Source organism: Rattus norvegicus, chromosome 1, assembly GCF_036323735.1.
Source record: "Rattus norvegicus strain BN/NHsdMcwi chromosome 1, GRCr8, whole genome shotgun sequence".
NCBI lineage: Eukaryota > Metazoa > Chordata > Mammalia > Rodentia > Muridae > Rattus > Rattus norvegicus.
Genome location: NC_086019.1, coordinates 204,255,957 through 204,267,431, shown reverse-complemented (window position 1 = coordinate 204,267,431; position 11,475 = coordinate 204,255,957). Strand labels below are relative to the sequence as shown.

The window sequence follows — 11,475 nt, the reverse complement described above, 5'->3', positions numbered from 1 at the left end:
CTAAACTAAGTGACTTAAAAGCTATTCAGGGTGGACCATGTCTCTCTGGGCAGGAAGCAGGAAGGACAAGAAATAGGCAAGTAGTGAAATGGTGTAGACCACAGGAGTGGACTGTGACTTACCCATCAAGCATAAGCGTCTCATCTGTCCCATTATGGAGACCTGGTGGATAAGTTGGGTGGGTATGGGTGGCCAGAGTACTGGATGAGTTCTGGAAAATAGCCTCGAGGTCCTTAAGACCATGGTCACCTCCAGGGAGGGAACCAGGGCTCACGCACCCATTAGCTTCCAAACAGAGCTGGGGCTGGCTACCCCTATCAGCTTTGTCCCCTCTGGGTATGAATCTGGGGGCTGGTCTAAGACCTCCAACATAGTGACCTGAGGGCATGGGTACTTGCTATGGACCACTCAGAAGGTGGAGCCTGGTCAGTGCTGTTGGTGTTTCTTGAAGGGACTCTTCAGATCTGACTAAGATCCTGGATGAGGTAGGAGATCTGGAGGGCACCATCTCCTCCTAGCTTTTCTGCACAGATACACAGTAGACAAAGGTCATAGGACAGGCATTTAAGGACAGTGCTATCTCTTCCTTATTGGAGTGCAGGTGAGCATACTTCAGCGGAGCCTGCTGGCTTCTTTGTCTCCCAGTCTCCTCCAGCTCTCAATCTGGTGGTGTTCCAGGGAAGCGTTGACTAAATGGACTGCCATTTTCCTGAAATATTGTGGATATTGTGAAGGATGTTATTCAGTTGACTCTAGGGTCTGATAACTCATTTTCCCTTTAAGAAAGTACTGTGTGTGTGTGTGTGTGTGTGTGTGTGTGTGTGTGTGTGTGTGTTGTTTGTTTGTTTGTTTTCTGGTTCTTTTTTTCGGAGCTGGGGATCGAACCCAGGGCCTTGCGCTTCCTAGGCAAGCGCTCTACCACTGAGCTAAATCCCCAACCCCGCATGATTTTTTCTTAATAACACAATTAAATACAATGTAGGATGCAATGTGACAATAAAACATACACACACGGGGTTGGGGATTTAGCTCAGTGGTAGAGCGCTTGCCTAGCAAGCGCAAGGCCCTGGGTTCAGTCCACAGCTCCAAAAAAATAAATAAATAAATAAATAAATAAATAAGAAAAAATCATGCATTAAACAGAGATGGTTGATAGTAGAGAGAAGCGAAGTTTCACTGGAGGCCAAATGAGGGGAAGAAATGTCTTCACGTTTGTAACGTGTGTGTTTTAGAAAGCTAAACCACCTTTCCTTCCCCCCCAAAAAATAAAAAGAAAAAAGAAAGCTAAACCACATAGCCAAAACGTTCCCCCTAAACATTCAAGGGTGTCCTCTTTGAAACTTTATGAGAAGAGCCATGGGTTCGTCTCTATTCTGAACAAACCTGGTTTTGAACAACGATAGGGACACCTGCTCTGGCAGATAGCTCTAGGGTTTGTCCCATGTTTACCTTATTAGCAGCTTTCTGGGACAGATGGCTAGAATTGCACAACAGTTTCCTCCATCTCCTAGCTTGCTCAAAGGAGATGCTTCCAAGCTAAGAGGTATTGGCATTAAGAGTTCAGTCACCGTTTCCAGATTATTAGGGATCCTTTCTGGAGGTGGTTGCTAAGAAGTTTAGTGAATGAATGAATGAATGAGTATTGTGCTTATCCTAATAATCAAATAAGTAGAAAATCATAAGATTTTCATTTGTTGAACATGGTTGTACATGCTTTTAATCCTAGAGTTCCAGAGGCAGAGGCAGGCAGAGAACTCTGTGAGTTTATGCCTAGGTTGGTCTATAAAGAGAGTTCTAGGTCAGCCAAGGTAACATGGTGAGACCCTATCTCAAAACAAACAAAAACTAAACAAAAATGAGGTTTTCCTTTGTTAAATCAATTGTGAATTTCTAGAATAAACCTAGTCTCAGGAATGCAATGGTGATGAAGCATTGTTCATCATCAAAACGATGAGTAATGGCTTCAAGCTTGGGGACAACAAAATACGGTGGCAGTAAATAAAGATCAGCAGCAATTGTGGGGAGTGAGTGTGACTTCTGTTGGTAGAAGAGGAGGACCAATCGGAAGCTGTGCAGCTGTGAAACTGTCTCCATCATGAAGTCTCAGGAGCTTGTTGGTAAGCTCCAAGTTTGCAGGAAGTGTCACAATGAGGTAGGCTCTTAGGTCTGCTTAGGATTGTAAGCATTGGCCTGTTTCCTGCTGCTTCAGAAAACATCTGGTGTGGTGACATTAGGTCTCCTGGGCCACTTCAAGGAGAGGGACAGTAATGACTCTGCTGGATGTTGTAGGCTTGAGTCACAGGAAATACTGTGATGGTAGAGTGGTGTGTCCCCTGCCCCTTCTGTGCAGCTTGAAGACAAAATTTGATTGAACATGGGCTTCCTATGTGGCCATCCATTCCTGTTCTCAAAGCAAGCCTGAGAGCATGATGTCTTTGTTTGTCCCAGGGGAGTCCCAGCCACTACACTGGCATCCAAATAGCTTTTTCGTATACTATGGAACATGCAAGCTCATACAGGAAGAATCCCATGAGCATTCATACACATTTGATATGTGATTGGGAATGGAAGGACAGAAGGAGAGGGAAAGATAGAATGGGTTATGAACATCCACAGACCCACCTCCCAGTCCCAGTATTTACCAATACAAGGCCCTTGTCTTAGTTAGGGTTTTATTGCTGTGAAGAGACACCATGACCACAGCAACTCATAAAAAAGCCATTTAATTGGGGCGGGCTTACCATTTCAGAGGTTTAGTCCATTATCATCATGGCACGAAGCATGGTGGCTTGCAGACAGACATGGTGCTGGACAGGTAGTTGATCTTGATCTACACCTTGATCTGCAGGCAGCAGGAGACTATGGGTCACACTGGGCAAAACTTGACCATTTGAAACCGCAAAGCCCACCACCACAGTGACACACTTCCTCCAGCAAGGCCACATCTCCTAAGCGCATCACTCCCTGTGGTCCAAACATTCGAACACATGAGTTTATGAGGGTCATACCTATTCAAACCACCACATACCTCAGATCTCAGAAGGGCCCCTACACGAGGTTATCCTGGTACATACTCTAAAGGGCATATGATTTTCTGTACACATTCCCAGAATGTGTTTTTTAATTATTTATTTATTTTATATATAGGAGTACACTGTCGCTCTCTTCAGACACACAAAAGGGGGCATCAGCTCTCTTTACAGATGGTTGTGAGCCACCATGTGGTTGTTAGGAATTGAACTCAGGACCTCTAGAAGAGCAAGGACCTTAAAAAAGCAAGACCTGGGGGCTGGAGAGATGGCTCAGTGGTTAAGAGCACTTGCTGCTGATCCAGAGGGCCTGAGTTTGTTTCCCTGAATCCACATCAGGCAGCTCACAGCTGTCTATAGTTCTGCTCCTGGGGATCCAATGCCTTTAGCTTCTACAGGTGCGTGCACTCATGTGCACATACCCAAATGCAGATCCATATCTATGTATAATTAAAAAAATCTTTTTTACCCTTTAAAGCAGGTCTTGGGGGCTAGAGAGAGAGATCAGTGATTAAGAGCACTGTCTATGGGGCTGGGGATTTAGCTCAGTGGTAGAGCGCTTACCTAGGAAGCGCAAGGCCCTGGGTTCGATCCCCAGCTCCGAAAAAAAGAACCAAAAAAGAAAAAAAAAGAGCACTGTCTACTCTTCCAGAGAACTTGTGTTCAATTCTCATTTAACTCCAATCCCAGGGGATCCAATACCCTCTTCTGGCCTCCTCCAGCACCAGGCACACTCATGATGCATAGAAATACATTCAGGCAGTAAACCCATACACATCAAGTAAAAATGTTTAAAAAGTTAAAAGAAGGCTGGAAATGTGACTCTGTAGGTGAGAGCCCTGGCTGCTCTTCCAGAGGCCCTAGGTTTAATTTCTAGCACCCACATCGTGGCTCACTAACATCCACAACTGGATCCCAGGGAATCCAACATCTTCTCCCAGCCTTCTCAGACACCAGACATGCATATGGCACACAGCATACATACAGACAAAATGCCCACACTCATTAAATAAAACCAAAAAATAAATGAACAAAAGATGCTGGGCAGTGGTGTACACTTTAAACCCAACACTTGGGAGGCAACAGCAAGGGTACTTCTGTGAGTTCCAGGATAGCCAGGGCTGTTATGTAGAGAAATCCTCTTTTGGGGGAAACAAACAAACAAATAAACAACAACAGAAACAACATCAACTACAAGAGTGTGAGGCATGTGGCTGTGCCCTTGGGTTCATACCCTCTGGGGCTTGTCAGGTGCAGGCCTGCCTGTTCTTGGACCCACAGGTCCTGGCACTGGTGGACACAGTGCCCAGTTCAGTGATGTCATGTGCACAGCAGTGGCAGGTGTGGTGGGTGTGGTGCCGACCCAGTACATAGTCACTTTGGAGAGAGAAAATCAGACCTCAAGACCAAGATCATTGAGATGATGCCAGAATTTCAGAAAAGCGTATTCAAATCAAGAACCCTGCAATAGCAGAAGAGATTATCTGTGGTCTCACTAAAGGAGAAACTGCCAAACCTCAGACAAGAACAGATGTTGATAAGACACTAAGTAGGTTTTCCTACAATGGGACAAGATGCCCATCATATATAATACCATTGACAGCTGTAAACCGTTACAGGGGAGTGTGGACGAAAGTTGCTGCTGCTAAAGGAACTAGTACACTAGTGAAGCGGATCCTGTTCTCACTGTGGAAGAGAAGGTCCCTTACATGGTAAAGTGGTCTACTCAACCTCATGGTTTGCCTGTTGACACAGACATACTAAAAGTCAAACTTAAAGATACTGTGGCACACTCTGATCTTATACTCAGAGAAGGATATGAGAATCTCTTCAGTAAACTTCAACAGCACAGTACCCCCATGTTCGTATCTCTGGCTGGTATCAGTGCTATGCTTGAGGAAGGTGTCTGTCAGGATGGAGTTTATCACTAAGGTGTCAAAGTAGCATCCAACTTCATACAAGTTGACGAAAATGGAGTGCTGAAAGGATTCAAAGGAGAACTAAGTCGTGCATTCAAGAAACATAACGGTACCTTTAGGAGTATAGATTATTTCAGCCCAATGGAAAGGAACAGCAACACCATTGTGCCTGGAGACCCCCAAGGGGACTTAAAGATGGTAGGTGGCATAGACAAATGTTGAACACGTTCTGAAAATTAGGTATCTGAATGACAGCGTAGACGAGCTTTAAGAAAAACACGTGGGCTCGTATGATATTGTTTTAGTAAAAGAACAGTCACCAGAGGTCGTCAACTCTATTTTACAGAAGACATTATAATCAAGGCATTTAAGAGAGGATTTCTCCCACAGCTGCAATGGACACAAGCACTGTCCATCTTAAGGAAAGAGTTTAATTTAGAATACAGTCTTGTTCTTGGCATTTTTGCCTCTCCAGTTCTGAATACCTGAGGGATCTTCAGATGTGTTGGACATGTAGCTGCAGCCCCTTCGCAGGCCCACCACCATGCAGTGCAGGCCAGAGGAAGAAGACAGAGCCTGGCCAAGCAGTACTAGCAGAGAAAGACAACCACAAACACACACCTTCCACAGACTGTAGACATGCAGAGCCCTGCCTATCACCATTCAACACGGTATAGGAAGTCCCACAGGTGGGCTGTAAACACCTAGAGGCTTGCCACCTGCCACACCACACAAATGGAGGAAACCACCCAGAGGCCTGCCAGTCATGTGGCCCCTCTCAGCAGGAGTCACTACAATGTACAAGTATGTACAATGTTCAAGTGGACAGATTGGAGAGAAAGAGAAGTGGAATAGTTTTAGCACTCTGAAGAGAGATGGAACTGGAGGCAAAGGATGGAGAGAAATAGCCAGTCCCACCACCTGAGGTTATGGTGAAGTCCTAGCCCGTGCTGCCTCTGAGGGCCATGTCTGGGTCTGTGGCTATGCAGCACCAGAGGTCAGTGTTGATGTCCAGATTACCACTAGAGGTCCCTGAGGGGTCCCTAGTCTGGGCAGCTGCCAGGGACCAAGTGAATGTCTAGGGACTGAACAGAACTGGCCCCACCCCTCAATGGCTGTGACGCTCTGGAGAGCCTGCCCTACCTCTCACTGAAGGTAGCAATTGGGAGAGCTGGCCCTATACCTTCCCTTAGACAGCACATAGAGCTGGCCCTGGTGGTGGGGGTGCCGGTGAGGGTGAGCAGGCCCTGAGTGGGAGAGCACTAGAGTGCTGACTGTGCCACTCTTCTGCTGAGTTATGCTCCCCTCCCCACCCCTTGCCATATGTGGCTGTCAAAAGAGCTGACCACAAGGTCATGAGAGCAGGAGAGCTGGCCCTACCCCTTCTTGCCCAAAGCACCCTGGAAAGTGGGCCCTGCACCTCTCCTGGGCAGCACAGTAGAGCTAGCCCTAATGACTGGGTGCAGGTGAGTGGCCCTGAAGGCACAGGCAGGGAAGAGCTGTCCTGGCCAACCATCGACCATGAGGTGGAAAAGGCATAGGAGTGATGCCCTCCCCCATCACTTCTTACCATCTGTGGTAGTTGGGAGAGCTGTCCTGATGAGGACCCAGTGTTGACAGTGTCACAGAAGCCAGAGACCTTGAACCAAACCAATGACTCATTACAATGAACATTTGCAAGTGAAAACGTGCAGAGAGAGGGGTATACTATGGGACACTCTGTGACACACTGCAGCTTCCATGACAAGATGTTTTGGTTTTGGGTTGTTGGGTTTTTGGTTTATTTGTTTCATCTGTTTGTATGTTTTTTATTTGATAGCGAGAGGCTACAAGAGCAGAGGGCAGATATGAGGGGAAATGAGTGGGACTGGGGTGCATGATGTAAAATATAAAGAATCAATAAAAAGTTAAGAAAAAAGAAAAATTATCTTAAGGTTAAAATTAGCAAGAGAGAGAGAGAGAGAGAGAGAGAGAGAGAGAGAGAGAGAGAGAGAGGAAGGAAGGAAGAAGGAAAGAAGGAAAGAAGCAGAGAAGGAAAGGGAAGGCAAGACAAGGCAAGGGAAGACAAGGCAAGGCAAGGCATCAGGACCCCGGTTCAATTCTCCACTCTCATCTAGTATTCAAGGCCCATTCTCTGGGTTAGAAGACAGCAGCAGCACAGCAATTCCAGACTCTCATTGTTGTTCACTCCGTTTGTTCTGTAAAAGAGCTATACTGAGAAATAGCTCACAAGCCTTCTGGCCCCCATTCGGTCTGTTCTTCACCATCACCACAGTCATGTTAAAGCATTTTCATCACCACCAAAGGAAACTCTCTCCTTTAGCCACTTTCCCTATCCCTCCCCACTGCCCAGCCCTAATGTAATGCAAACCAACGCTCCACCTGGGGTGCTTTTACTATTCAGAACTTTCACTAGGAGTGGATTTGTTCTGCCTGAAAAAATTCCAGGTATAGGTATGTAGCCCACTTGTCTACCCTTTTGATAGTTGATTATATGAGTTGCTTTTTATCCTTTGCCTGTTGTGAATCATGCCGCTGTGAACATTCATGAACATGTTTTTCTATGTGAATGTGTCTCTTGTTTCTCTTGGGGTATAGACCTAAGAGTGGAGGGGCTACTGGGTCAGACAGTGACTGTGTCTAAGAAACTGAAATATTGTTTCCACAATCATCTGTCCCCTTCCTCACTCTGTGTCTGTCTGTGTGTGTATGTCCTGAGGAGTAAGATGTAGCTTATGTTGTTAGTTTTTGAGCCACCATCACTTTGGCTTCTGTAGTACTTTACATCACACCAACAGTGTTAAAGGTTCCTTTTCTCCACATCTTCTCCAGACTTTGCTTTCATTTAAAAATTTTGATACTTTATTTTTCTTTTACATGTAGGAGTATTTTGCCTGCATGTGTCTGTGTACTATGCAAGTATAGTATGGTCAGAAGAGGATGTTGGATTCCCCTGGAGGTGCTTGTTAAGTCACCATGTGGATGATGGGAACTGAATGGGGTACCAGAAGGCCCTGTGGAAGAATAACCAATGCTCTTAACCTCTGAGCTGTCTCTCTTGCCAACCATTTATTATTATTCTTAAGTTATTTTATTTCCAGGTATGATAATGCATGCCTTTAATCCCACAACTCAGAAGGCAGAGGCAGGCAAATTTTTGTGAGCTCAAGGCCAGTTTGGCCTCCATAGCAAGTTCCAGTCAGGCTACATAGTGAGACCCAGGTTCAAAATATAATTTTTTTTAAATTGTGTGTATGTGCCTGTGTGGAGCTATAGGCACATGTGTGTAAGCACTTATGGAGATCAAAAGAATGAACTGGATATTCTGGAGCCAGAGATACAGACAGTGCGAGCTGCCTGATATCGTGGCTGGGAACTAACTCCGGTCCTCTCCAAGTGCAGCACTCGCTCTCCAGTACTAAGCCACCCCTTCAGCCTTTGTCCTCATTCTATTGATGGTTGTAATTCTGACAGGTCAAGTGGAATCTCTTTTTCATATATTTACTGGCTACTTCTAATAACTTCATTTCACTGTGTACTTATTGATAGTGTTATTATTCTTTTGGTATTTAATGTCTTGAGTTCTTTCTAGACCACATCAGTAGTTCTCAACCTTCCTAACACTGCAACCCTTTAATATATTTCATATTGTGGTGATCTTTAACCATAAAATTATTTTTGTTGCTACTTCATGACTATATTTTTGCCAATGTTATGAATTGTTGTGTGAATACCTGACATGTGACCCCTGAGGGGAATCATGGCCCATGGGTTGAGAACCACTGTTCTAGCTAGTAATTCCTTATTAGACAGCTAGCAAGGAGCTTCTCCCATTCTGCAGGCTACCTGTTTTCTTCATGGTACACTTCTCTCTATATAAATCCTGCACATCGCTTCTTAGATTTCCTGAGATTCTTAGGTTCTTAATAGAAAGCCCTTGCCCATGCCTTTTTTTTTCTTTTTTTTTTTTTATTAACTTAAGTATTTCTTATATACATTTAGAGTGTTATTCCCTTTCCCAGTTTCCGGGCAAACATCCCCTAATCCCTCCCCCTCCCCTTCTTTATGGGTGTTCCCCTCCCCATCCTCCCCCCATTGCCACCCTCCCCCCAACAATCTAGTTCACTGGGGGTTCAGACTTAGCAGGACCCAGGGCTTCCCCTTCCACTGGTGCTCTTACTAGGATATTCATTGCTACCTATGAGGTCAGAGTCCAGGGTCAGTCCATGTATAGTCTTTAGGTAGTGGCTTAGTCCCTGGAAGCTCTGGTTGCTTGGCATTGTTGTACATATGGGGTCTCGAGCCCCTTCAAGCTTTTCCAGTTCTTTCTCTGATTCCTTCAACGGGGGTCCTATTCTCAGTTCAGTGGTTTGCTGCTGGCATTCGCCTCTGTGTTTGCTGTATTCTGGCTGTGTCTCTCAGGAGCAATCTACATCCGGCTCCTGTCGGCCTGCACTTCTTTGCTTCATCCATCTTGTCTAATTGGATGGCTGTATATGTATGGGCCACATGTGGGGCAGGCTCTGAATGGGTGTTCCTTCTGTGTCTGTTTTAATCTTTGCCTCTCTATTCCCTGCCAAGGGTATTCTTGTTCCCCTTTTAAAGAAGGAGTGAAGCATTCACATTTTGATCATCCGTCTTGAGTTTCATTTGTTCTAGGCATCTAGGGTAATTCAAGCATTTGGGCTAATAGCCACTTATCAATGAGTGCATACCATGTGTGTTTTTCTGTGATTGGGTTACCTCACTCAGGATGATATTTTCCAGTTCCAACCATTTGCCTACGAATTTCATAAAGTCATTGTTTTTGATAACTGAGTAATATTCCATTGTGTAGATGTACCACATTTTCTGTATCCATTCCTCTGTTGAAGGGCATCTGGGTTCTTTCCAGCTCCTGGCTATTATAAATAAGGCTGCGATGAACATATTGGAGTACGTGTCTTTTTTATATGTTGGGGCATCTTTTGGGTATATGCCCAAGAGAGGTATAGCTGGATCCTCATGCAGTTCAATGTCCAATTTTCTGAGGAACCTCCAGACTGATTTCCAGAATGGTTGTACCAGTCTGCAACCCCACCAACAATGGAGGAGTGTTCCTCTTTCTCCGCATCCTCGCCAGCATTTGCTGTCACCTGAGTTTTTGATCTTAGCCATTCTCACTGGTGTGAGGTGAAATCTCAGGGTTGTTTTGATTTGCATTTCCCTTATGACTAAAGATGTTGAACATTTCTTTAGGTGTTTCTCAGCCATTTGGCATCCCTCAGCTGTGAATTCTTTGTTTAGCTCCAAACCCCATTTTTTAATAGGGTTATTTGTCTCCCTGCAGTCTAACTTCTTGAGTTCTTTGTATATTTTGGATATAAGGCCTCTATCTGTTGTAGGATTGGTAAAGATCTTTTCCCAATCTGTTGGTTGCCGTTTTGTCCTAACCACAGTGTCCTTTGCCTTACAGAAGCTTTGCAGTTTTATGAGATCCCATTTGTCTATTCTTGATCTTAGAGCATAAGCCATTGGTGTTTTGTTCAGGAAATTTTTTCCAGTGCCCATGTGTTCGAGATGCTGCCCTAGTTTTTCTTCTATTAGTTTGAGTGTATCTGGTTTGATGTGGAGGTCCTTGATCCACTTGGACTTAAGCTTTGTACAGGGTGATAAGCATGGATCGATCTGCATTCTTCTACATGTTGACCTCCAGTTGAACCAGCACCATTTGCTGAAAATGCTATCTTTTTTCCATTGGATGGTTTTGGCTCCTTTGTCAAAAATCAAGTGCCCATAGGTGTGTGGGTTCATTTCTGGGTCTTCAATTCTGTTCCATTGGTCTATCTGTCTATCTCTGTACCAATACCATGCAGTTTTTATCACTATTGCTCTGTAATACTGCTTGAGTTCAGGGATAGTGATTCCCCCTGAAGTCCTTTTATTGTTGAGGATAGTTTTAGCTATCCTGGGTTTTTTGTTATTCCAGATGAATTTGCAAATTGTTCTGTCTAACTCTTTGAAGAATTGGATTGGTATTTTGATGGGGATTGCATTGAATCTGTAGATCGCTTTTGGTAAAATGGCCATTTTTACTATATTAATCCTGCCAATCCATGAGCATGGGAGATCTTTCCATCTTCTGAGGTCTTCTTCAATTTCTTTCTTCAGAGTCTTGAAGTTCTTATTGTACACATCTTTTACTTGCTTGGTTAAAATCACACCGAGGTACTTTATATTATTTGGGTCTATTATGAAGGGTGTCATTTCCCTAATTTCTTTCTCAGCTTGTTTCTCTTTTGTGTAGAGGAAGGCTACTGATTTATTTGAGTTAATTTTATACCCAGCCACTTTGCTGAAGTTGTTTATCAGCTTTAGTAGTTCTCTGGTGGAACTTTTGGGATCACTTAAATATACTATCATATCATCTGCAAATAGTGATTTTGACTTCTTCTTTTCCGATCTGTATCCCCTTGACCTCCTTTTGTTGTCTGATTGCTCTGGCTAGAACTTCAAGAACTATATTGAATAAGTAGGGAGAGAGTGGG

The 11,475-nt window shown here is 44.4% G+C and overlaps 1 pseudogene; it reads left to right on the top strand.

The window, feature by feature from the left end:
- The first annotated feature begins 4,434 nt into the window (after nt 1-4,434).
- On the top strand, nt 4,435-5,306 carry Nt5c3a-ps1 (5'-nucleotidase, cytosolic IIIA, pseudogene 1; annotated as a pseudogene).
- The last annotated feature ends 6,169 nt before the right edge of the window (nt 5,307-11,475 follow it).